The 27,642-nt window shown below is 42.7% G+C and overlaps 1 protein-coding gene across 1 annotated transcript in view; it reads right to left on the reverse strand.

Moving 5' to 3' along the window:
* The window catches only part of LOC110490012 (cadherin-20), a 126,516-nt gene extending 100,216 nt beyond the window's left edge, over positions 1 to 26,300 (reverse strand). The window contains exon 1 of the mRNA XM_036944302.2: positions 25,794 to 26,300. The gene's annotated coding sequence lies outside the window, so the exon portion shown is untranslated. The remainder of the gene's footprint in view (positions 1 to 25,793) is intronic.
* Between the last annotated feature and the right edge of the window lie 1,342 nt (positions 26,301 to 27,642).

Below are 27,642 nucleotides of genomic sequence, written 5' to 3' on the forward strand. Positions count from 1 at the left end.
TGTTGTATTTAAAGTAGTATTTTTATACAAATTGCTGTAGTATTTAGTATAGTGTTTTGTTTTATTATATCTGATGTAGAATTGAAGGCTTTCTCCTTCTCCTTGAGGAAACCTAATTGAAAAATTAAAAAAAATCTAAATGTTCATAAACTTTAGGTAGGTAGGACTAGGGACTGAATGGATAGTTCAGTGCTGCTGCTTTTTTTGATAACCTGTAGGTGTCACGAATTTTACCGAAGGTGGCTCCCCTTCTTGTTCGGGTGGCGCTCGGCGGTCGTCGTCGCCGGTCTACTAGCTGCCACCGATCCTTTGTTCTGTGATCGTTTGGTTTTGTCTAATTGTTTGCACCTGTTCATTGTTTGGTTGTTAGGGTGGTGTTATTAAAGTTTGTTTAGCCCGCTTCTGTTTGTGCGGGCTTGTTCTTCTGTATTTTGTGAGAGGTGTTAGTGTTTTGCTGGGTTTTCTGTTATTTTATCTAAGGGTACTATTTGTTTTAATAGTTACGCCTGTGTTGGGTAATACTATTTTGTTCTTTTGATTTTGGACATTAAAGCGTGTTTTTTCCCGCATCCTTTGCTCTCTGCGCCTGACTCCACACCCATTCACTCATTGAGCGGTACAGTAGGGAACACAATATATGATATTTACCTGGTATGTAGGTTTCTTACTTATGGGTGGCACAAATTGGCATATGGGGAAGGGGAATGGGCAGGGTATATGGTCATAAAATACTGTAATATTTACTATAGTAAAAAAAGTAATGTTTTAACGGACTGTAGTGTTTTTGCAGACATTACTGTGGTATTTGCTACATTCTTTTGTGGAAAATGCTGTAGATTTTACTATAGTATGTATACTACAGTATACTACAACAATCTATAGTAAGTACTACACATGATTGAGGGATACTACAGTGTGTAGTATAGTATTCTACAGAATTCTATAGTTAGTGCTGTAGTATTCTTTAGTAAACTGTAGTATTTTTTCATGTGGGTAGTGCACTACTTTTGACCAGGACCCATAGGGCTCATCGGGCTATGGTTAAAAGTATTGTACTATGTAGGGAATACGGTGCTATTTGGTATGCAGACTGAATAGGGGGAGTTATTCTATAAATATTGTCTGAAGGGGGCCAGATATGCGACCAATTACTTTCTGTGCTGTTAGTGGGACATAATACACTTCATGATATGGGGCTATGGGTGTCCAGGATGGGTGAGGGGATAGAATGCCTGATATTGTAACGTTCGTCGAATTGGGTAGACCAAGGCGCAGCGTGATTTGGGTTCATCATCATTTATTTAAATGTGAACCAGCAACAAAACAATAAAGAGAAACAAACAAACGAACGTACAGCCTTGTAGGGCTCATAAGCAACAATACAAAAACAAGATCCCACAAACAACAGGTGGGCAAAGGCTGCCTAAATATGATCCCCAATCAGAGACAATGATAGACAGCTGCCTCTGATTGGGAATCATACCAGGCCAACATAGAAATACAAAAACTAGACTACACATAGAAATAAAAAACTAGAACACCCTCCAGTCACGCCCTGACCTACTCCACCATAGAAAATAAAGGCTTTCTAATGGTCAGGACGTGACAGATATGGTGTCTTGTGGTGTGTGTCACACCCTGATCTGTTTCACCTGTCTTGTGCTTGTCTCCACCCCCCAACATGTGTCTCCCATTTGTCCCCATTATCTCCTGTGTATTTATACCTGCGTTTTCAGTTTGCCTGTTGCCAGTTTGTCTTGTCCTCTTCAGTCCTACCAGCGTGTTGCAGTGGTTCCTGTGCCCTAGTTTTTGGTTTTCTTAGACTTCCCAGTTCTGATCTTTCTGCTGATCCTGCCCGCCGTCCTGTACCTGCCTGACTCTGATTTGGATGGCGACCCTTTGCCTGCCTTGACTACCCTTTTGCCTGCCCCTTGTACTATAATAAACTCAGAGACTCGTACTATCTACCTCCTGTGTTTGCATCTGGGTCTTAGCCTGAGTCCTGATAGTATGAACTGGCCACGACTGACCAAGCAGACTGGGACAAGCTCCGCAACGTCTTCTCTTCCCACGGAGCCACCATTGGAAGACACGAGGAGATACTTCAAGGTGTTACGGATTCCAGACCTTTGCGGAACACCATGACCGTGCCTCTTATATATTTTGCTGGAGAAATTCTGTGTATTATCTATTAGGCAATACAGTAACCCCCAGACTGTCACTTACCCTGCTACCAGCGGTGCTTCTCCCCAATCTACCCCGGCTGCCCAAGAACCTCCTTACCTCCTCTAGGATCCTGCCGGGCGTTTCTTTCCCAGTGTTTTCTCAGATTTGAGCTGCAGCCCTCTTAATTTCCCTCGGATCGCTCGAGAATAGCGTACTTGATAATGCTTTTGGCTTGAAGGGCTCTCACCTGGGCTTCGGTGGTGTGGGAGCAACAATCCACTGTTTGACTCATTCTGGAGGAGTTTGTGGCGGAGGTACGTAAAGTTTTAGAATCTCGATTGTCTGGGAGAGAGGCGGCTCATAAGCTGCTCCATCTACGTCAGTACTCCCGTAGTGTGGCAGACTACGCAGTGGATTTTTTCACTTTGGCGGCTGAGAGTGGCTGGAACCTGGAAGCTCTGTTCGATGCGTTCTTTCACGGATTATCGGAGGTGATTAAAGACGAGCTTGCAGCCCGGGAGCTGCCCGTGGACCTCGACTCCATCGTAGCCTTGACTATCCGGATCGATGGGTGGCTACGGGAACGTAGGAAGGAGAGGGACCTGCTCCCTGTCGCGCTCGCTCATCCTCAATTTCCACCTCGCCCCCGGGGAATCGCGGAAAACCCTGAAGTCCACATTTCCGAGTGGATCCGATGTCACCCGAGTTCTCTCGGAAGTTACCGTGGGCTGTCGAATCGTCTCCTCCAGAGCCCATGCAATTCGGCAGGGCTAGATTGTCTCCTGCTGTGTGCTTACGCAGACTAAACACCAAGACCTGGCTGTATTGTGGAGCTATGGTACATTTCTTATCTACCTGCCCATTAAAAGACCAGAGTCATCAAGTAGGTACGAGTATGTTGATCAGCCTTACAGGGAGTTTCCCATCTTCCATTTCTCATACCCCTCTCCATGCTATCCTGTTGTGGTGTGACCAGTCCGAAGCTCTCTGGATGCCCATTGACTCCGGTGCCGACATTAGCTTTATGGACGTTAACCTGATGTCAGAACTGGGAATCTCCACACAACCCCTCTCCACTTCCATGGACGTCAGAGCGCTGGATGGGCGGTCTATTGGCAGAGTCACCCACACTATGTTTCCCATTAACCTGAGAGTGTCAGGTAATCACAGTGCATCTATGCAGTTCCTGCCCATTGAATCCCCTCATGCAACCGTGGTTTTGGGGTTTTCATGGCTCCAGAGGCACAATCCTCTGATCGACTGGGCTACAGGTTCTATCATTGGTTGGAGCCTGTTCTGCCATGCGTGTTGTCTGAAGTCAGCACAGCCCGCCCTAGGACGTCTTCCTGCAGGCCTGGGAGAAGCCTCAAATCTCTCCGCCATTCCCACGGAGTACCAGACCTCCGGGAGGATTTCAATAAGGCCCGCTACAGCTCTCCCTCCCCATCGACCCTAAAACTGCGCTATCGACCTTCTACTACACCGCTTCGGGGTTGGCTTTATTCCCTGTCGGGTCCAAAGACCAAGACGATGGAGAGGTACATTGAGGATTCCGTTGCTGAAGGGAGTATTTGTCCATTTGCTTTCCCCGCTGGCGCAGGGTTCTCTTTGTGGAGAAGAAGAACAAAACCCTATACCCGTGTATCATCTAATGGCGCTACATTTTTGGGATAGGGGGCAAAATGTTCACTTTTGGATGAACAGCGTTCCCAGACTGAACTGCCTTCTACTCTGTCCCAGATGCTAATATATGCATATTATTATTAGTATTGGATAGAAAACACTCTGAAGTTTCTAAAACTGTTTGAATGATGTCTGTGAGTATAACCTGTTAATTTTTTGAAAAATAATGTTCCCGAATTAAACGGGATATTTTGTCAGGACAAGCTGCTAGAATATGCATATAATTGACAGCTTAGGATAGAAAACACTCTAAAGTTACCAAAACTGTAAAAATATTGTCTGTGAGTATAGCAGAACTGATGTTACAGGCGAAAGCCTGAGAAAAATCCAATCCGGAAGTGATTCATCTGTTGAAAACCCTGCGTTCCGATGCGTCCCTATTGAGCTGTGAATGCCCTATCAACCAGATTACACTTTTTACGTATTCCCCAAGGTGTCTACAGCATTGTGACGTAGTTTTACGCATTTATGATGAAGAATACCCGTAGGTGGCTTCATTGCGCAAGTGGTCACCTGATGCCCCCAGAGAAATACTTGCGTAAAATACAGAGGTAGCCATTATTCCAATCGCTTCTACTGAGAAACCAATTGATATTTGAAAAACACCTTGAGGATGGATTATAAACAACGTTTGCCATGTTTCTGTCGATATTATGGAGCTAATTTGGAATATTTTTCGGTGTTGCCGTGACCGCAATTTCCGGTCAATTTCTCAGCCAAACGTGAAGAACAAACGGAGCTATTTCGCCTACAAAAATTATCTTTTGGGAAAAAAATGAACTTTGGCTATCTACCTGGGAGTCTCGTGAGTGAAAACATCCGAAGTTCATCCAAGGTAAACGATTTCATTTGGTTGCTTTTCTGATTGTCGTGACAAGGTTGCCTGCTGCTAACAAGGCATAATGCTATGCTAGCCTATCGATAAACTTACACAAATGCTTGCCTAGCTTTGGCTGTAAAGCATATTTAGAAAATCTGAGATGACAGGGTGATTAACAAAAGGCTAAGCTGTGTTCCAATATATTTCACTTGTGATTTTCATGAATAGGAATATTTTCTAGGAAGATTTATGTCCGTTGCGTTATGCTAATTAGTGTCAGATGATGACAACGGTCCCGTTCACGGGATGGGGTGTCACTAGAGGTTAACAGAACTCATGGCAGGCGAAAACCTGAGAAAACTCCAACCAGGAAGTTGGACATCTGATGTTTGTAGTTTGTCAAAGCTTGGCCTACCCAATACACATTGAGATATGGATGAGGTTGCACTTCCTACGGCTTCCACTAGATGTCAACCGTCTTTAGAAACTTGAATGAGGATTGTACTATAAAGGAGGGGCTCATGGGACCTCTTTGAGTCAGTGGTCTGGCAGAGTGCCTTGGACTCATGATGCGCGCTCCCGACAGAGTTGCATCTCGTTCCAGTGCTTTTCTGAAGACAAAGGAATTCTCCGCTTGGAACATTATTGATGTTTTATGTTAAAAACATCTTAAAGATTGATTCCATACATCGTTTGGCTTGTTCCTATGACCTGTAATGGAATCTTTTGAGGTTTTATCTGGACGAAATGCTCACGCCTCATGAAGATGGATTACTGGGCTAAACACGCTAACAAGTGGCTATTTGGACATACATGATGGACTTTATGGAACTTTATGGAACAAATCAGTCATTTATTGTCGAACTGGGATTCCTGGGAGTGCCTTCTGATGAAGATCATCAAAGGTAAGTGAATATTTATGGTGTTGTTTCTAACTTCTGTTGATTCTAAAATGGCGGATATTCCTCTTGCTGTTTTGGGTTCTGAGCACCGTTCTCAGATTATGCTTTTTCCATAAAGTTGTATTAATCTGACATAGCGGTTGCATTAAGGAGAAGTCTCTCTTTAATTCTGAGAATAACAGTTATATATTTTATTAATGTTTATTATGAGTATTTATGCAAAATCACCTGATGTTTTGGAATCAAAACATTACTGCACGTAACGCGCCAATGTAAAGTGAGTTTTTTTTCTTCATATAAATGCACATTATCGAACAAAACATACATGTATTCTGTAACATGATGTCCTATGAGTGTATTCTGATGAAGATCATCAAGGGTTAGTGATTAATTTTATCTATATTTCTGCATTTTGTGACTCCTATCTTTGGCTGGAAAAATGGCTGTGTGTTTTTTGGACTTGGCTATGACCTAACATAATATGTTGTGCTTTCGCTGTAAAGCATTTTTGAAATCGGACACGATTGGTAGATTAACGTCTTGGTGACAGGGGGCAGTATTTTCAAGTCCGGATGAAATGCATGCCCAAATTCAACTGCCTACTTCTCATCCCCAGAAGATAAGATATGCATATTATTGGTTGATATCGATAGAAAACACTCTGAAGTTTATATAACTGTTTGAATCATGTCTGTAAGTATAAAATAACTTATTTAGCAGGCGAAACCCAGAGGACAAACCATTCTGATGTATTTTTTTGAGGTCACTCTCTTTTCAACGTGTTTTCATTGGAAATCCAGGTTTCTAAGGGAACTTATTGCAGTTCCTATCGCTTCCACTGGATGTCAACATTCTTTAGAAATTGGCTGAGGTTTTTCCTTTGTGTATGAAGAAATACGCCATCTTGAACGAGGGTCACTTGGAGTGTACTGTTAGAGGCGCGGAACGCTTGCCCTAGAAAGGTTAAATGACATCACAGTTAAAAACTGTTACCCTCTACCACTCATCTCCTCAGCTTTCGAGCCTCTCCAGGGGGCGACGATCTTCTCTAAGTTTGACCTTTGGAACGCCTACCATCTGGTTTGGATTTGGGAGGGAGACGAATGGAAGATAACTTTTAACACGTCTAGCGGGCACTATGAGTACCTTGTAATGCTATTCGTACTGACCGATGCTCCCGCAGTGTTCCGGGCCCTGGTCAATGATGTGCTCCGTGATATGTTGAACCGGTTCGTGTTTGTCTACCTTGACGTCATCCTTTTTTTTTTCCCGGTCAGCTCAAGAACACTTCCTCCACGTCCAATAGGTCCTTCAGCGTCTCCTGGAGAACCAGATTTTTGTTAAAGCAGAAAAATGTGAATTCCATTGCTTCACTGTCTCCTTCCTAGGATACATCATTGCTGCTGGAAATATTCAGATGACAAGGTGAGAGTGGTGGGGAATTCCAGAGTGCAGCGGCAACATTTCCTGGGGTTTGCTAATTTCTACCAAAGCCTCATCCGGAGTTTCCCCCCTCAGCGCTCCCAAGGTTCTGTTCACATGGTCTCCAGCAGTTGGCCGGTTCTTCTCAGAACTCAAGCATTGGTGTGGACTGATCACAAGAACCTGGAATACCTCTGCACCGCCAAGCGCCTCAGCTCTAGGCAAGCGCGATGGGCCTTTCTTTTCAACTGGTTTAACTTTACCATCTTCTACCGCCCGGGGGCCATGAATGTGGAGGGGTGGCTAACCAGAAGGGGGGATGTTGGACCCTGCCCATTCCTCGGTCCTGTAATGGGCACATTCCATCAGACTTGCCTGCCATTCTGGCCTCCGTCGGACTCTGGCTTTTGTGCGACAACGCTTTTGGTGGCCCAGCATGGTTCCTGACGTCTCCTTGTTCGTTGCCGCCTGAACTGTGTGCTCAGAATAAGACTCCACAGCAAGCTCCAGCTGAACTCCTTCAACCACTCCCTTTTCCTCACCGCCCCGGTCTTGTATCTCTGGACACTGGTCTCCCTCCATCAGATAGCAACACCACTATCCTTACGGTGGTGGATGCTTTCCAAAGCCGTCCATTTCATTCCCATTCCCAAGTTACCCTCAGCCAAGGAGACGGCCCAGCTCATGGTGTAGTACGTCTTCCGGATCCATGGACTTCTGGTGAACATGGTCTCCGACAGCGGTCCTCAATTCTCATCCAGGTTCTGCACCCTCATTGGGTCATCGGCCAGCATGACCTCCGGTTTTAAACCCCCAATCCAACAGTCAGTCGGAGTGAGCCAATCAGGACCTGGAGACAGCTCTTCGTTGCCTCATCTCCGCCAACCCCACCACCTGGTGCCAGCAACTTGTGTAGGTGTAATACACCCTTCCCTGCTCGGCCAGTAGTCTCTCGCTTTTTGAGTGTTCCATGGGATATCAGCCCCTCAGGTTAGCATACCCTCGGCCCAGATGTTCATCCTCCGTTGTCACCATACCTGGAACAGAGCCCCGTCCTCTCTTGTCAAGACCACCTCCAGGTATCGACGACAGTCAGACCGCCACCGGACCTCTGCTCCCCGCTATCGTCTCAGGCAGAGGGTATGGTTGTCCACTCGGGACCGCACCCTCCGTATACATCCGACTTAAACCCCTGTCTTCACAGCCCTTTGTCTCCTGGACCCAGCCCTCATCACTGAGCTCGGCTGCCGGCACCCGGTCGACCAGGTATGTGCCCAGGTAGGGTGCCAGGTAGGGCGCCAGGTAGGGCACCAGAGGGGATGCTTTTCTCCACCCCCCTCCCCCCCCCACCAGGTGTCTCCCATTTGTCCCCACTATCACCTGTGTATGTATACCTGCATTTTCTGTTGCCAGTTCATCCTGTCCCGTCAAGCCCTTTTGTTTTTCTTAGTCTTCCCAGTTCTGATCTTTCTGCCTATCCTGATCCTGCCCGCCATCCTGTACCTGCCTGACTCTGACTTGGATTGCAGACCCTTTGCCTACATTGACTACCCTTTTGCCTGCCCCTTGTAATATAATAAACTCTGAGACTTGGACTATCCGCCTCCTGTGTCTGCATCTTGGTCTTAGCCTGATTCCTGATAGAGAATGTGTGTGTGTGTCCGTGCCTGTCCATGCGTGTGTATGTCTACGTGCTTGTGAGCGTGTGTGTCGTCATCGATAGGAGGCCTAGTCAGGCCGTTAAGAGAGCTGTGTTTATGCAGCCTCCACCAGATGTTGATTCCTCCATGAAACAAATGACAGAAATGGCCCACATACAGCTGAGGAGACTAATTTGGAGTCAGGGTTCCCAGCGGGCACCACCAATTCTTTCTCTCTCTCCCCCCTCTGTCCATCATTCTCTCTCCCACCTCCCCACCCCCATCACTCTATCTCTATTAACACCTTTCCCCAACATAACATTGTAAAAGGAGTATTACACCATCTGGCCTCATATTATGAATTTGTACAAACTGTACTCTAATATAATAAACAGCAGAATTTAAAAGAGTACTTGTTGAATAGTGTAACGTGCTAAATTATAATTTGAGGGGCAGGGAAGGAGGAATAAGTTAGACTAACTGCTGCTGTATACTCCTTGGAGAAGTAATTGACTTTTATCGCTCTAAACACTCAGCTATAAAAAGCCTTAGGTCCAGAATGCCAAATGTGTAAAGCTATAAACATTACAGTGACAGAATGATTTTGTGTAACGTACTTGTATACAATTCTTACATGTATGAGATTCTTGTATTTGATAATACAACATAATCTGGCGAGGTCAATTGTTATTTGTAATCCCTAATCTTACTACATTTGCACCCACTGTACATATATTTTTCTATTGTGTTATCAACTGAACGTTTGTTTATCCCATGTGTAACTCTGTGTTGTTGTTTTTGTCGCACTGCTTTGCTTTGTCTTGGCCAGGTCGCAGTTGTAAATGAGAACTTGTTCTCAACTGGCCTACCTGGTTAAATGAAGTTGAAATGAAAAAATAAATTAAATAAATGTGTATTCTCTGTTTATTGCTTGGATGACTGCTCAGGTGATAATTGGTAATGTGCTAAATACTTTTCAGATCCCATCCCTACAGCACTGTGAATAATAAACTTGATGACCATGGTTAGAATTTGTCTCTACGAACGGTATATAGTTTGTTCTGCAAACATTTTACTTAATAACAGCTTCCCCTAACCACAGCTCCCCTTATCCCATTAAACAGTGTGGGGATCCACCAGGGATTCAGACTGGGGTGAAGGGGAAAATGGGTCCCTGACTTACAGAAATAATTTGAGTCCTATTCATTATTCATGTAACTCCACTGTCTTCATGTTCTTCACCTTGCTCTGCAGTAAAGACTTTGTTTTGTTATTGTTGTTCAAACATTTAAAGCCAGTGCTAACAACAATTGCTCACTTGAACTCCATGGTCTATAGCAGGGTCAGGATGAAGTGTGTTTCAACCTGGAGACATGTTCAGACATGACCGCATCTACTCCAACAGGATGACACTGCACTATCAACTCCATGATCAAATGTATGAGGACATGCCATGAGGTGTTTGCTTTTGCATTATTGATTGTGTTGTTCGTGATGTATAATAGTAGAGTAAAGCTGTGTTTTTCAACCTCTGGTTCATGGAGCAGGTGCTGAATAAAGTATGGTTTGTTTAAGCTAGAGAAACATGTCCATACATAGCCCTACTCTCACAGGAGGACACAAAACCATCAAATCCATCCGAAAAGGTTTCAGGCCAGGCCTGAACATGATAGCCTGGGTAGCAGACCTTGGTTATTGGATGTCGGGAGGCTCATTTTAGAGGGCACCTCTGTAGATACCACCTGTCTTATGTCTGATAATTGATTCTCATGGACAGATCTAGCAATGTACAGAGCCCATGCTGGTTTCACCCTTCCTCCCCTCTTTCTATCCCTCCATCCCCCAGCCCTTCCAACTCTGTGATTCCGTCAGATCTGTCAGATCCACTAGGCAGGTTATAGGATCTCAATGGGTGGGGTTGGAGCGGTAGGGAGGTTGTAGGTGTTGAAGGGGATCTTTTTCTCAGAGAGTGGGCTTAAGGGGGGGGGGGGGGGGGGGGCAGAGATAGATCAAAAGACCCCGCAGCGAGGGGAGCCAGAGGATAGGTCCAGGATATGTCCCAAATGGCACTCTATTCCCTACATAGTGCGCTACTTTTAACCAGAGCCCTATGAGTCCTGGACAAAAGTAGTACTCTACTCTATAGGGAATAGTGTGCAATTTGGAACTTAGACGCATAAGCTTCCTCCCCCTATCCCATCAAACGGTGTGGGGCTCCACCAGGGATTCAGAATGGGGTGAAGGGAGAGATGGGTTCTGACATGAAGCCTGCGCTGCTGCTCCACTCCTCCCTCCTCGCCGGGATCCAACAGCTTTTTGTTTTCCACCGTGTCAGTCATTACAATCTCCCCTCTAACTATAAGTCTACTGCGGTATCGACTGGTATATTAAGAGGAGAATATGAAAGAATCCAGAAATAGAAAGAGAATATGAAAGAAAAATGGTTTTAAGGAGAAAGTTAGAAACTGTCCAGTAGAGTTTCTTCTACCCAAAACAACATCCTATACTGAACTTCTTTCTACGTCGGTGTTTGTTCATATACGGAGGGTTACAATATATTATGGCTGGGTAGAGAAAGGTTTGGAAATATCCCTCTGATTTCCTTTATGACAGTACAACCTTTCAACTTCACCCACTGTTGTAGATTATGTGGTTGAGCAGTGTAGGTTGCGTGTGTGTGCATTTTTCATGTATTTATCCTTTATTTAACTAGAAATAAAGTCAGTCATATAAGTCAGTTAAGAACAAATTCTATTTACATTGACGGTCTACCCCGGCCAAACCCTAACCCGGACGACGCTGGGCCAATTGAGCGCAACCCTATGGGACACTAAATCACAGTCGTTTGTGATACAGCCTGGAATCAAACCAGGGTCTGTAGTCACGCCTCTAGCACAGAGATGCAGTGCCTTAGACCGCTGTGCCACTTGGTAGCCCAAACATGCACGTGTGTGTGTGTGGCCTGTGTGTGTGTGCGCTTGAGTGTCTGTCTATGGCAAGCCATAACGGTACCCCACTGCTCTGCAACTGAGAGCTCATCCTTTTATCCCCTGCATGTGACTGTGGCAGGCTGCCAGAGTCCCCTATCATTTAACACAGTACACCTGTTGGGGTGAAACTGATACTCACTGATAATGGATTGGAGTTCAAAGAGGAGGCTGCTCACAGGAAACTTTTCCAGAGGTCAAATTTCAGAAGCAATCTTGTGAATCTAAACACGCATACACTTAGGGGGCGCAGACAGTGACATGCACACGTACGGGCGTGTACGTGCGTAGGCACACACACACACACACACACACACACACACACACACACACTCCCGTGGAAGGCATGGCATGCAGCTCTAAAATATGTTAGACCTGGAGACAGTCCAAAGGAGAGAGAGAGAAAAAATGAGAGAGAGCAAGCAAGCTATCGAGTGAGAGAGAGAGAGAAAGCCTTTAATGCTGTGAGGGAGGAGAGAGTACAGGGACCTAATGGGTCTGTGTGACAGATTTATGACATCTCATCCCTCCATTTCTACAACAGAAAAAAAGTTGACTTGAGGGCTCCGACTCCACAGAGAAAGAGTGATTCATTTTCCACTACCAACTACCATGAGGTGAGAGTAGTAGACGGTTTAATATTGGGTTATTTCTATGAGTGGGGAGGAGAGTAATAAAATGTAATCACTTTCAAACAGGACCAAGGGCAAACCGTACTCCCTCATGCAGGCCTGATTATTACTTTGGCCTCGGCTGAAGGTCTATTGGCTGTTTATGTACGTGTGGGCCCAATAGACAGATAGTTAAATATACATTGTCTGAATGGTAAGAAATTATGATTACACTTGCGTTACAGTTGAGTTTCTTTTTATTAATATTAAAATAATATATGAGACTATAACTCAATTGATATGGTAGCTGAAAATCCAAAGAAAACCAACCAGAATTGTTTTTTGAGATCCCCATGCTTTTTCAATGGAAAGCTATGGGTCCTATGCAATTCAAGCTCCCAGATTGCAATTCCTATGGCTTCCACTAGATGTCAACAGTCTTTGTTCATCGTTTCAAGCTTGTTTCTTCCAAAACTAGGAAGAATTTTGAGTTTCTGTACCGGGAGTCACTGTTGGAAATCAGTCTGTGGGCGCGCAACGAAGAGGACGCGCACTTGCTAATTTTACTTTGCTATTGAAAATACTTCTTTCCGTATGAAACATGATAGTTTATTTACATTTTAGGGTACCTGAGGATTACACTTTTTGGGATATAAAGAAGGATTTTATCTAACAAAACGACCATGCATGTTATAGCTGGGACCCTTGGGATTGCAAACAGAGGAAGACTTTCAAAAAGTTAGTGATTATTTAATCGCTATTTGGGATTTTATGAAGCCTGTGCTGGTTGAAAATTATGTTGATGTGGGGTGCTGTCCTCAAACAATTGCATGGTGTGCTTTCTCTGTAAAGCCTATTATAAATTGGACAATGCAGTTAGATTAACAATAATTGAAACCCTCTAATTTTTACCCCCTTTTTCTCCCCAATTTCATGGTGTCCAATTGTTGTAGTAGCTACTATCTTGTCTCATCGCTACAACTCCCGTACAGGCTCGGGAGAGACGAAGGTTGAAAGTCATGCGTCCTCCTATACACAACCCAACCTAGCCGCACTGCTTCTCAACACAGCGCGCATCCAACCCGGAAGCCAGCTGCACCAATGTGCCGGAGGAAGCACCGTGTACCTGGCAACCTTGGTTAGCGCGCACTGCGCCCGGCCCGCCACAGGAGTCGCTGGTGCGCGATGAGACAAGGACATCCCTACCGACCAAGCCCTCCCAAACCCGGACGACGCTAGGCCAATTGTGCCCATGGACCTCCCAGTCGCGGCTGGTTACGACAGAGCCTGGGCGCGAACAGAGCCTTGGGCGCGAACCCAGTCTCTGAATTGCGCCCCTCCAATTTCACTGGATGTTGTCGACAGGTGTCCTGCTGACTTGAAACCCAGCCCTAACTACACCAGTACAGGTGTATTGTATTAACAGGCCACTGTTGAAGAGGGATTGTCCAGTCAGCTAGAGAACTGAATGCTGTAGAGTACAGTCTTAGAAAAAAGTGTTAATTGGGGTTCTTTATAGAACCCTTTTATCTAAGAGTGTAATATCTTGTTTAACAGCTAGACAGCACTCCAGACCTTGGTTTACTGTAAATCATAGGCATGTGTGTTTTCTTTCACATAGCTTTAGCTGTGTTTGATAGAGCTTGCCTGCATGGTGCACAATGGAATCAATGGCACATTCCCAAAGTGCAAACCCCGCCCATCTGGCATTGAAGGAAGCCTCAATTAAACACTTAAAGTACTTGAAATAGAACAAATGCTATTTGAACCCAGGTGTGTTGTGCCGTTGGATTGTATTACATTTGCATTATGTGGTCATGCATGCACGAACGCACACGCACACAGATGCATATGATTAAAGCTGTCATTTCATGACATCTCCCCTGCGCACATTGAAAACTAATGAACTGAAAACTGAGGCATTCAACAATTAACATGAGCTTTGGTATGCCACGAAGCATCCTCTCGCCCCAGACGCACACACTCACGCAGCCATACGTCCCAGCCCTGTCCTGTCTGACCTGATGTGAGCTCTTAACACAAGACAGCCCACAGCTCCAGCACGTCTCTCTCTAATCAACTTCATTAGGAAATTGATTTCTGCATGTGGCCTCACATGTTTGAAATATCCTCCTCAGGAGCCTTCTCTCAGTGAAAGTCGGAATGAGAGAGAAGAAAAAAGCTTTGGTGAATCAATTTAAGTTAATTTCAGTCTTCGTAGAAGTGTTGCTGTCTATTACTTTTAAGCTACTGTCATTTTGAATAGATTCATTGCCAGGAAAAAAAAGAAAGAGAAAACATGATTGCTTTCATAATCCCAAGAGGGGAAGAAATAATTCAGTGTCTCAGGTTAGAGAGTTGCAGAAAGAAGTGGAGCATATAGATGCAGTAGATTCATCAGAAACCAAAGGTTCAGCCAAAACCCTTAAAACCCATGGACCAAGGTTGTTGTTCTGTTAGTGTTGTGTTGCATGCTTTAATTTGTGTCATTACAAACCATCTACCTTAAAAACAACTTCCAACAAGCACATATGCTGGCATTGCAGAATAACCCCTTTTATAAGAGTGATACAGAGAGGTGAGCTGACAGGTGAGGAGTCTACATGCTATAGTTCTGACGCATGACGCGTTGACATATACTGTAGCTTTGTTTATTGACATTTGGCTTCCTATAGCTAGAGCCTTAGAGAATACATTAATAAACTTGAGAGAAAGCTGGATAAGTCATAGTATCTCCATTAAGTAGCATCACAGTGAAAGATGAGTCAAATGTATTTGATAGAACAATGGTTCTGCTGTGATAGGAGTAACAGCACCGCATGTAGAGAGTACTGTATATGCTGCCTAGACATTTCAGGACATAAAAGTATCAGGGGAAACATTTATGAACAATACGTACATACAAAATATACCCCAAAACATGCGTGCGCAAGTTTTCCAGCAAAAGTTGGCATTTATGAAAAACTGAACTTAATGTTCTTAGCTCCACACAAACTGTAGACCATGCACATGTTTTCTGGTGGTCGAAGTACTGTATTGCAAGCAGGCAAGTAAGTATTTTGTGCAAATTGTGGATATGATGACACGCTTATTCATAAAATGTAGCCATTTGCCCTTAGTGAGAAGAGCAAAAATCTACGAGTTTTATTTTTGGAATCTAAAAATATTTGACATGGAAATATATTTCCTATTTATTTCATTTTAATAGCCGTTGCAGAATAAATTCCTTACCTTTGATGGGTTTATATTAAAGTAGACATCCTACTAATTACCATGCACATCTGTAATTTGTTTGGGCCTAGTTGCCCAATCAAAATAGATAGGCTATGTATTTCAAGTTTTGCTGTATGCGATCTCATTGGTAGCATGGTTTATAATACAGAGGTGAATTTAGCAGGTGAACAGACAGTTGATATTTTACATTGAAGTATGTATGTTACTACTGTAAATACAAAAACAATTTAAAATAATTGTAGCCTAGACAATGTTTCAGAATTCATGGGCAGTCAAGCAAATTTAGGTTGGGGGAGAAGTCAATGCAAAATATTATTGAATTCAAACGTTAAGCTGACAGGTCCTCAACAATTAGCCATTGTTTTTTCTTTCAAAAACTTGCCAAAGTCCTGCCAAATACAGCAGAAGGTAATGCAAAATATTTAAAGATTCTGCCAATATCTCCAAAAATATTTTGATAGAATTTGCTCTTGCCCTTTGTTTTGGAAACTGCTGTGACTTAATTCCAATAGTTCCAAATTATACCATAAAAGGTGAATGGAGAGAATTGTCCATAGTTATAATGCTTGTTCAAGCGCACACAGTTTTACACAGTTTTACAATGTATGTATTCTTTCCAGAAATATTTAGCGATATTTAGTGTGAAATTTACATGACAGTTATGAGGCCCCAGAACATAAAGACATCTGTCATCTGCAGCACCTTCATAGCCTCTTCCTACCACTCCCTCTAGTGCTCATCCTGTGTGTGTGTGGAGACAGGTGTGCTGGAATCAGAGCAGATTCCCACCAGCTGCAACCTGTTCCACAATCAAGACCTCTTCAAATGCTCAGTCTTGCTACTTCCACACGGCAAGATTGTAATCTCTGCCAGTCCATATTTCTAGCTGTTTATTCCTGTTGTCCTGTTTTCCCTTGCCTGACACTGTTTTCCTTTCCGCTACAGTTCTGCCCGCTCTGACTCTGGTCCCCGTCTCCAGTCCAACTTCTCGTTAGTCCTGCTACTCTGTCCTGGATTCCCCACTCTATGCTCCCTTGGATTTCCCCCCGGACCTGCTAACTCTGTCCCAACACCTCTCGCTCCAGCCTCAGCCTCCGCACCTGGTTTCCGGCACCCCGCCCGAGCTTCCCCTGGCCTGCACGCAATCTCCCCCCCATGTTTCAATAAATACCTTGGTTACCTCATCCCAGTCTCCTCATCTGAGTCTGCTCTTGGGTTCACCTGTTCCACTCCGTGGGACATTATACTAATTTCCAATAAATATTGAGGGTCTTATTCTGGTGACATGATGATTGATGCTTGAATGCCATTTGACCAATACAAATAATGTTGCTCTTATCCATAATAATCTCAATTTAGGTAGCCTACCCGCACTGAATCTGCGAGCTGTTGGCTAGAGCGTATGTGCCACGACCACAATGGGCACATTTGCTACAGTATATAGCGCAACAGTTTTTGTGACAAAACAATCAGTTGAAAATGCGATGAAAACCCATTTAACCCTTGTGTGGTCTTAACATTCTGTATACTCACCTTGTCCTAAGGGTGAAAAATGACCCGTCTTCACTAAGCCCCTATAATAAAGCAGCTTAATTGAATTTTAAACCTCAAATCTTGTTTTCATGAAGACACAACCTGTCATTCACCTCAAACTTTATGATTATCTGGGTTTTCCCTTTTCACATTGCAAAAAGACTGCATTTATCAGTGGACACCACTCATTTTTATTACACCTGTCTTTGTTTTCTGTACTAAAGTAGAGGTTGCTAAAGGTACTGCATAGGTGTAAACATGCTTTCTTTTAGCAAGAGATAGCACTTGTGTAGCCTAAGAAAGTAGCAGAAATGTGCAGAAAGTAGTTTTGAATGGATTTTATTGAAGGGAAACAATAACAGTCTTGAACTTTTTTGGCAACATAGTATTCTTATATACTGTACAATGAGGAATTCAACTACAAAATACTTGTCTTCTCCCATTTTTTGAACCATTGCTCCCACCCACAAGGTGTATAAACAACAACTAAGAATAAAATAATATAATAGATACAAAACAAATACATGAAGAACATAAATCAATCAACTCCAATTACCACATGTAGGACAGCATGCAATGTATTTCCCACATGTGCAGCACATAGTATTTGTTTTACAGTCCTTCTTTGGGGGACAGAATTGGCATCTCCTCCTCTTGCCTGCCCCAGCTGCAGCCTCAGGTGGATCAGGACAAGATGCAGCCCCCTGAACAGCTTTCAAAAGCACTACAGAGGATGCTGTGCGGGGGGGAAGTGCCTTTCCCAGCTGCTCCAGGAACACCCTCTTGTTCCGCTTATCAGGCATCCAGGTAGGGTTGATTTTGTTGTATGAGGACACATCAATGACGTTATGGAAGATGACCAGGGAACAGCGGGTAGTCATCTTGCACCTTGTCCAGGTTGTCCACGCCTCCTTTGTTGTGGTTGTAGACCAGGATGATGGCTGGCTTCCTGTCCTCACGATCACTGATCTCAGCTGTTTTGTACAGTTTGCTCAGGAGGACCACATTCTTGTTCCTCTTTGGGAGGTAAGAAAGTAGAGTGGTGGTGGGGGTGAAGGCAAACTTTGATGAGAAAGCCTCTCTCCTCCTTGTTGCAAGGAGTGCAGGGTGGAGCTCATGCTTGTTCTTTCTAACTGTGCCAACCATGGTGATCTTCCTCTTTAGGAGCTGCTGGCCAAGTTCATAAGAGGTGAATAAATTGTCACAAGTGACATTTTGCCCCCTCAGTCCATCTGTCACATCAAGCACAACCCGCATCCCCTGGTTCTTCTCCAGGCCTCCACTAACAGCTTCCCTGTGTAGACTTGCATCTTCCAAGCGTAGCTGGATTGTGCGTCACAGGCCACCCATATCTGGATGCCATACTTTGCTGGCCTGCTGGGCATGTACTTCTGGAAATGACAGCAACCTTTTGACAAAAGAGATAACAATCAGTAATTAGTATCAGTTTCACAGAAAACAATCACATAAATCAATGATATTACAACCATACATAATACAATTAACAGTGAAAATCACTTACATTACAGATATGAAAATAAAAATGTACCTCTGAATGGAACCAGTTGCTCATCCACTGGTAATTCAGGTCCAGGCTTGTAGAAGTATGGCAGAGGCTTCACCCACTTCTCCCAGACCTCACTTATGGCTGGCCGCCAGTTTGTCTTGCATGTCTTGACTCACGGTTATCAAATCGTAGAATTCTTGAAAAAGTGTGAAAGACTCAGTGGCATCGTGGCACAGAAATCGCCCTTCCACTCTCTGCATCCCAGAGACTACAAGCAGCCTCGCCTCGGGACTTATACACACCCGCTAAGATTAGCAGCCCTATGTAGGCACGCAGGTCAATCTCATACATCCTTTTCCAATGATCTCCATATTTACTGAAACAATTCAAATTTGTCATCTCCAGGATGATTTGTTCGATGGCTGGTGTGATGAACATGTAGAATGTTGAGACGATGTCCTGGGCATGGGCAACTGCATGTCTTGTGGGCCCTGGGGTCATTCTTATGACATTTTGTGCTGCCATCCTGCCTTGTTTGTCATATGTTGACAAGGACCATGTTGTGTTGCTTTTCTTTGACAAAAATGTCTCTCTTTCAGCTTGGGAGATTTCTTATTGATCTGAAGACGATGCATTGAGCTCTGGGCTGTATTCTTCCCCTTCTTCTTCTTCAGATACCTCATCCTCTTTTAAATCATTGTTCTCTTGTTCCTCCTGGACATCTGAAAAAATCAGATCTACGACCTGTTGGGCACTGAAACGTGCACTCATGGCTTCAGCAAAGAGAAAACTGTAAGGACTGTCATCTGCAGCACCTTTATAGACTCTGACTGCATTCCCCATGAGTAAACAGTGCTTTGAAGAAATGTTTATTTTGTCAGAAATGTTTATTTTGTCTGAAATTGTTTTTATTTTGTCCGTGAACTTGTGTCACGTGTGCGGTCGTGGAGGGGAGATTCTGCACATACACAATAACGTTTTAGTCTTGTCTGAGTTCATTCAGTAGCACACAATCTAAATTTCTCATTGTGTGTGTGTGTGTCTTTGTGTTTTTTGTGGTATGTAAATAATTTTATAACTGCCGGGTCAAAAATGACCCTAAGACAATCTTTGTACCCTGGTGGTGTACAGCTTTGATGGAAATACGAACAAAGGCAATCTTTCACTTTTTCTAATGTTGGGGTCACTCTAGGAAAAGTCATACAATTTCAAGTTGAAAAAATATAATTTAGTGTTTGGAAAATGCGCTTATTATTTTATGCAGATTTTAGAATATTTGCATGAAAATCTGTCACAAATTGGATGGAAACCTAACTAATGATGTACATTTTTTCAGAAATCTCCCATTTGGCATGTCTCTTGTGAATCGATTCACAACATCACTGACGGATTTGTTGACTTGACCACTGCGTTTTGAACAACCCTAGCTAGATGAAAGGAGAAACATACAAGTCTATTTGCCATAGATGAATTGTGTAAACTTTTAATTATATTTGCTGACACCCAACAGTCAAGTATTGGCACCAGTAGAGTAGCTATATAGCAATGTAGACCACACCCCTCTGTGAACATGCCTTATCCAATGTTGGTTACAAGGCATGTTACCATTGGTGTATTAAAATGAGCATTAGGGTGATATCACCTTATCCCCTCAATAATCCCGCCTCCTGAATCCAAGTGTTTGACATGGGGGAGGGACCAGTAACTTTATCATCACACTTTTTCAATGTAAATCATCATACTTTGATCTGGTTTCATCCAAATATCAAATTGAATGAAAAATATAATTGTATCTGTTCATAACCTTTAAACACACCACAGTCATAGCAATTAAAAAGATGATGTTACCTTTACCGATACGGTTGCTGTAGTTAAGTGGGCTACTTACAGGTTTACTTTTGTATTAGAAAATACATGTATTCTTATTAATGGTAACAAAATGCATGACTTGTACTTCAGGCAAGTGAAGTACAAATTACACAAAAGATATTGAAACTATTGAAAGACGTATATCAAATACATGCGTGCATTGTACATCTGCAACAGTTTACTAACCACTGTTCTTCCAGTAATGCACTGTACATTCTAGAAATACAGTATGTTGCTGTATTCAGGTTTTGTGTTTAAGTCAAGGTCCTGTACATCTGTGTTGCCAGTAATTTACTGTAAAAACTACAGGACATTTTTTACAGTGTGTGAAACACGAATGTAGTGCTTTACAAGTCCATGAGGACTGGGCATTCTGATGAAAGACTCTCATATCAATATGTCAAATAATGTGGTGAAGTTACTCTTCACTGTGATATTGTATTGTACCAAAACCCAGCTGTTGACAATGTAAAGCACAGCATGTGTACACTACCAGCCTATGAGTGATTAACAGAGAGCTTTTCCACCAGCCTAAAACAATGCCAACAGGAATCTTACACACACACACACACACACACACACAAAGAAAAAACTATGCCAACAGAGATCTTTCAGCATGCCACGCTTTCAAAGGAGCTGTATGTCTGGTACCCCATAAAACACTAGGCGCAGGACTCCTGCATTCATTCAATTAAGAATTTACAGCGCTATTGATTTCCACACAATCAAAGTACGTCAGAATTCTGCAAACACGATGCGGAGCAGTTTTCATTAGCCTTCAAGCTCTACCTGAGAGGATAAAGCCATTGGTCAGCAACATGAAGAGATGATGGAGAGATGATGATGGACAACTTGCAGATAAACTCAACACTTTTTACTTCTCAGTGTTTCCTCCTCGGCCCACAATGCCTTTCCTTTCCTCTTCACCCCTCTCTTTCACTGTCTTCCCCGTCCTCTCCTCCAACTGCCTCTGCCCTCCTCTCCTCCACTGCCTCCTTTCCTCCACCCTTCTCTTGATGGTTATTTATCATAGATGCACTGTACTGTACAACTATTTCCCTCCTAATTGTTCTGTTATTGCACATGTCTATTCTCTTTGATTTCTTGCCTTATCAATTAACCCTCCTGCTGTGTTCCAGTCGAATTGGACCAATTTAATTAAATTTTTCTCTGAAAAATGTAGTTCATTTAATCTGATTGTCATACGGTTCCATGACTTTGTCCACACAGGGCATCTGAACACACAAAATACATTTAGATGATTTTCATAAGGTTTTGGGCATTTTATTTAACTTTTGTGCATCTATGGTGTTCCCGGTCAAAAATGACCTTTCATTAGAAATGAATGGGTGAGACTACAATTAGTGTATAAAATTGAGTTCAGGCACATGCTCATTCATCAGATGGACACACTTCCTCTCCCAGACCCCCACATGCATGTGTGTTTGAGCACATACACCTCACTCCCCTTCTCGGCTTTCCCACGGGAACCTTTCCCCAATAGAATCTTTCCCCCACGGGAACCACACCTGTTGGCATTCTCACAAACAATCGCAACATTGTTTAAGTAATATATATATATAACTTTTCTCGCAGCTCTGATATATATATCTTTTTTGAGGCCTTGCTCACAATTCATTCTGTGGCAGCACAATGACCAAACGATATACTGCATGTGAGGCTCTTGATCGTGACACTGGTGAGGAGGAGAGAGTCCTTGTTAAAATATAAAACAATGTAATCTGTGATAAATAGTACAATAACCCAAAATAACCCATACATTATGCTTTTTTTACTAAAAACACGAGGCCATGAATAGCAAATAGAAGTTCAAAACTTGTAATGTTCACAAGAACTTAAGTTGATGAAACGATCTAACAACAACGTTAGGTGATATTATGTGTATTATTATCGATTTATAATCAGCTACAATGGGGAGGTCATTTTGGACCGGGAAAACAGAATTGATTAACATGAAACGAACACAACAGGAGGGTTAACCGTAGGTGGCTGATAAGTGTGGGCCTGATTTACCTAAGAAAATGCAGAGATTAAAATTCAGTTTGTTGGGTATTCTAGGAGGGGAAACAGTTTTCAGTAGCTCAGAGTTTGTCTTTGCATTTCCATCAGATCAACCTGCCTTTGTGTTGCTGTTTTTCTATCCCACTTTTTCTACCATCTCTCACAGCTTTCACGTTAAACCTCTCCCCATACCCACATTAAAAAATACTATAGCATACAATGGTAGAATTCACTGTAGTGATATTGCTGACTTTACTGTTGCATTAACTGCAGTATTTTTGTGGACTGTGGTTAGTATTTACTTTAGTGTTATGGACATGACTGTAGAATTATGTCATATTGACAGTTTACAGCGTACTGTAGTATTTACTGCAGTGTTTTTGCCGATATTAATGTGCTATTTACTATAGTGTTTTTGTTTTATTATAATTCACATAGCAGTGGGGTTTTCTCCTTGAGGAAAACTACTGGACAAAATACTCAAAGATTTAAAACAGCATACTGTATGGTCTACACTTGGCATGTGCAGATAACTGCCAAAATAAAGGAAATACCAATACCAAAGTCTTGGGGCGTTGTGCAACCACGAGCCGCAAGAACAGCTTCAATGCAAAAAAGGTGCTATCTAGAACCTAAAGGGGTTATTCGGCTGTCCTCATAGGAGAACCCTTTAGAGAACCCTTTTGGGTTCCAGGCAGAACCCTTTTCACAGAAGGTTCTGCCTGGAACCAAAAGGGGTTCTACTTGGAACCCAAGGGAGTTCTCCCATGGGGACAGCGAAATAACCCTTTAAGAACCCTTTTTTTTCTAAGACTGTACAAGTGTCTGGAGCTTTATTTGGAGGGATGTGATGCCATTCTTCCATGTGAAATTCCATCATTTGGTGTTTTGTTAACGGTGGTGGAAAACGCTGTCTCAGACCCAAAGTCTCTGAGATCTTTTCTTCTAACCATGGTAGCCAAAATAATGGGCAACAGGGCATACATGACGCTAAGTATGAGGGATGTTAATTATTTAATTAATTCAGAAACCACACCTGTGAGGAGCACCTGCTTTATATACTTCGTATCCCTCGTTTACTCAAAAGTGTTTCCTTTATTTTGGCAGTTACATGCTGTGGTGTAAAGTACTTAACAAAGAATATCTTGAAGCACTACTTTTTTTGTTTTTTGGAGGTATCTGTTCTTTAGTTTTTGACAAGTTACTTTTACTCCACTGCATTCCTAAATAAAATATTTTACCTTTTACATTTTTCCTGACACCCAAAGGTGCTCATTACATTCCAAATGCTCTGATAGGACAGCAATAATATGGTCCAATTCATACACCTGCCAATATAATGCGCTGTCATACCTACTGCCTTCGATCTGGCGGACTCACTAAACACAAATAGTGTGTTTGTAAATTGTTTCTGAGTATTGGTGTGGGCCCATGTCTGTCCGAAAAATGTTAAAACAAGAAAATCTGTCCATCGGGTTTTCTCAATATAGAGAATTTGATTTGATTTAATTTCACTCAAGTATGACAATTGGTCACTTTTCCACCATTGTACTTAAGGACATTTCAAACCAGATACTTTTAGACATGTAGTAATTTTTTATTAAGTTATTTTTTACTTTTAATCAAGTGTGACAATTGAGTACATTTTCCACCACTGGTTACTTGTAGGTTTCTCACTTATAGGTGGCACAAATTAGGCTGTGGGGGAGCAGAAAGGGCAAGGTATATGCAAATTAAATACTGTAGTATATACTATAGTAATTACTGTAGTGTTTGCTGTAGTGTTTTGGTGGTCTATAGTATATTGTACTATTTACTATAGTATTCTACAGTATACTACACAAATTGTATACTAAGTACCTCACATGATCAAGGGATAATACAGTGTGTAGTATAGTATTATACAGTGTAGTACAGTAATGCAAGCGGAGGAAATGGCACAGCAGCCATTTTGGGAGGAAGTCTGGATGACCACACACCATAGCAGTCAAACTAAAAATCGATCAGCTAAATTTGAGATACTGTACTGTAGTACTGTACTGTAGTATTTTTCATGTGTGAAGCTGGTGTTAATTGTTAAAAACTGTTTCCTGTAAAAGACTGATAGGAGTGTCCTTTGACTCTGAGCTCCCGAGTGGGTCAGCGATCTAAGGCATTGCATCTCAGTGCTAGAAGCATCACTACAGAACCTGGTTTGATTCCAGGCTGTATCACAACCGGCCATGATTGGGGGTCCCATAGAGCGGCGCATAATTGGCCCAGTGTCGCCTGGGTTAGGGTTTGGCTGGGGTAGGCCGTCATTGTAAATAAGAATTTGTTCTTAACTGATTTGCCTAATTAAATAAAGGCAAAAAAAAGGTATGAAGAACGGAATGGGGTGGGAGAGAGGAAATGAGCAAGAGTGAAAAATAAAAATTGAAGAAGTGAGAGAGAGACTTAGAAAGAGATAGAAGGGTGGTGGTGTGGCCTTGAGAGCATACATGTAGCTGCTTAATTAATTCGGTCACAGCGCCCTATAATGAAACCTTTATTCAGGGGGAATGAGGGGGGATGGCAGGGGGCTTGGCAGAGAAGAGAGCGGTTGTGTTTCGGAGAGAGGGTGAAAAATAAAAATCCCAGTGTCCACAGTTGGCTTTCCCTCATGTCAGCTGCCTTGGTTACAGAGTTAGCTGCCAGCAAGCTCCAGCACTGCAGCTCAGTCCCACTCTCCCTCTTCTTTTTCTCTGGCTACCTCTCACTCTCTCTCTCTCTCTCTCTCTCTCTCTCTCTCTCTCTCTCTCTCTCTCTTCTATCCCTCTGTCCCCAACACCTCTCTTCTCTCTCTGTCTCTCTATGTCTGTCTGTGTGTCTCTTTCTCTCTGTCTCTCTCTCTCTTGGCTCCAACATATTATTATTTCTTCCAAGTAGACAGGATCTCATTCAAAAAACAACAGTATTCTATGTCCCTCCCTCCTGCCACAGCACCATTCTTTTAAAATCTCTCTTTTCTCTCCCGGCTCATTACATGTGACACAATCAGTCACATTGACAACAACACTAGCATCAACATCACTCCACACAAACAGAGAATAAAGTATTCACAAATACAGTATACAGCTAATATTGTACGTTGATACTACCATGTGTCAGATAGAGCTTCCCAACTTAATAGGTAATACACAGCTAATAAAAAATAAAAAAAACTCAATTGTATTTGGTAGCTTTTTTTGTTCTATACAGTTCGAAATATGCTATTGTTGCATTTCATGTATGTCAATGTTAGCATACAATTCAAAAATTGGTGAGTTTAAGGAACAGTTTTGTTATTTTCACTGGTCGAGCATCAATGAAAAATTGCTTTTTGTTGCTTGTTTACATTTCACCAGATACATCTGCGACAAATAAAGACAACTCCTACCTGGTGTTGCACACCACAGCCCCTCCAGTACTGGATGAGTCTTCAGAAGTTAACTTATTTTTCTCCGTCTCTGTCGTTCCATTCATTTACATTCTTCTTTTGTCTGCCTATCTATTTGTCTGGAGTTCTTTTTTTCAAAACGTGGGCTTCCCGCTTATCGCACAGCTCTGGTGAAAGGTCTGGTGCACTCAGAAGAAGAAGAAGAAGTGAGTGAAGAGGATAGAGGAGACGGATGGAAAGAATAAGTCTGACACCTCGTGATCAGCTCAGCTCCCTGCTCTACCTCTGCGCTCCTGCCTGCCTGCCTGCTCTCTCTCTCTCTCTCTCCCTCTCCTCTTAGAGCTGCACTGAACGAACGACCAAGTCCAGAGGGTCCCTCTCCCTCACGCCACCTCCGTCCTGTGCTGCTGCTGCTGCTGCTTCAGCCAGCCTCTCTCTTTCTCTCTCCATTTCTCCCTCTCTCTATCTCTATCCCTACTCCAGCCACATGCATATTCAGATAAATGCACCTGAAATACACTGCACTAACCCAATGGTGTCAGATATCACCCCATCATTCTCATTTGCTTTCTAACTATTGATCTCTGTGTGCATTTTACTAGAATGTTGCAACCCTACATTCAGGCCTGATATGGCCTTTAAAGCATGAGTTTCAGGTCTCTATATTAGGGTAAGGCTAGGACTCAAAATAAGACCTTAAGAGATGTGTAATGTATTGCCATAAGACAGAAAACGAACACATTCAACAATGTCTCTGTCACTAACAAATACAGTCATGGGTGGTAACTCTACATTTCACTCAAAAAGGCATGGCACGTTGGGAAATTATATTGAATGCATGGCTTAATGGGGGAGTAAAAATGATTGATACAACACTGATACTAACACCAATCTGGAACCCCTAGAGCAGGGGTCTCAAACTCATTCCACAGAGGTTCGAGTGTCTGCGGGTTTTTGTTTTATCCTTTCACGTAGACCTTTCCTGAAATCAAATGGCTAAATCTCCCTCTAGTGGAATGTTATTAATATTTTTTATAATTTCATAATTAATAATCATTATTAAAAAAACTGCTGAAAATCCAGTGTTTCTTTATCAAATGCTTGTGTTATATTTCAGTTTTCTGTGATGTATGTAACGTGTAATATTGGGATGCAAACTCAAAACTGAATACATTTCATGTCACGCGGGACTAGGTGTGTGTGCAGGAATCAGACGCAGAGAGAGAGTAACGAAGTAAAGTGCTTTACTATTGCACACCAAACTGATAAGCCCAATACAATACAGGGTGCAGGACACTATACCAGACAACCCAAAACTACAGGGTGTCCAGTATAGAAAATAAAATACACCCCGACCTAATATGTACACACATAACAAAAGACAATCCCGCACAAAACAAGGGCGGGTCAAACTACTACATATAGGGAAGCTAATTAAACCAAAATACACACAGGTGAAACTAATAAGACCAAAACCAACAGACAAACGAAAAAGGGATCGGTAGCGGCTAGTAGGACGGTGACGACGACCGCCGAGCACTGCCCGAACAGGCAGGGGAGCCAACTTTGGCGGAAGTCGTGACATTTCAACTCTATATATCTTCTTTTTTATAAGCCCATAACCATGTGCATAACTAGGTTTCCATCCAACCATTTAATGCAGATTAATTAACTGACACATAAAAAAGTCACAACTGGGCTGATGATGCTGGTACAATTTTATAAATCCAGACAAAAAAGTTATTTGGGTAAAAGTCATTATGGCGGTGGAAACCCCTTTATGCGCAAATATTGATGTAATAATATTTACATCTATATTTACCATTACTACTCAGGAAAGCATACAGTT

The sequence above is a fragment of the Oncorhynchus mykiss genome, chromosome 15, assembly GCF_057628025.1.
Source record: "Oncorhynchus mykiss isolate SJ-2025 chromosome 15, ASM5762802v1, whole genome shotgun sequence".
NCBI lineage: Eukaryota > Metazoa > Chordata > Actinopteri > Salmoniformes > Salmonidae > Oncorhynchus > Oncorhynchus mykiss.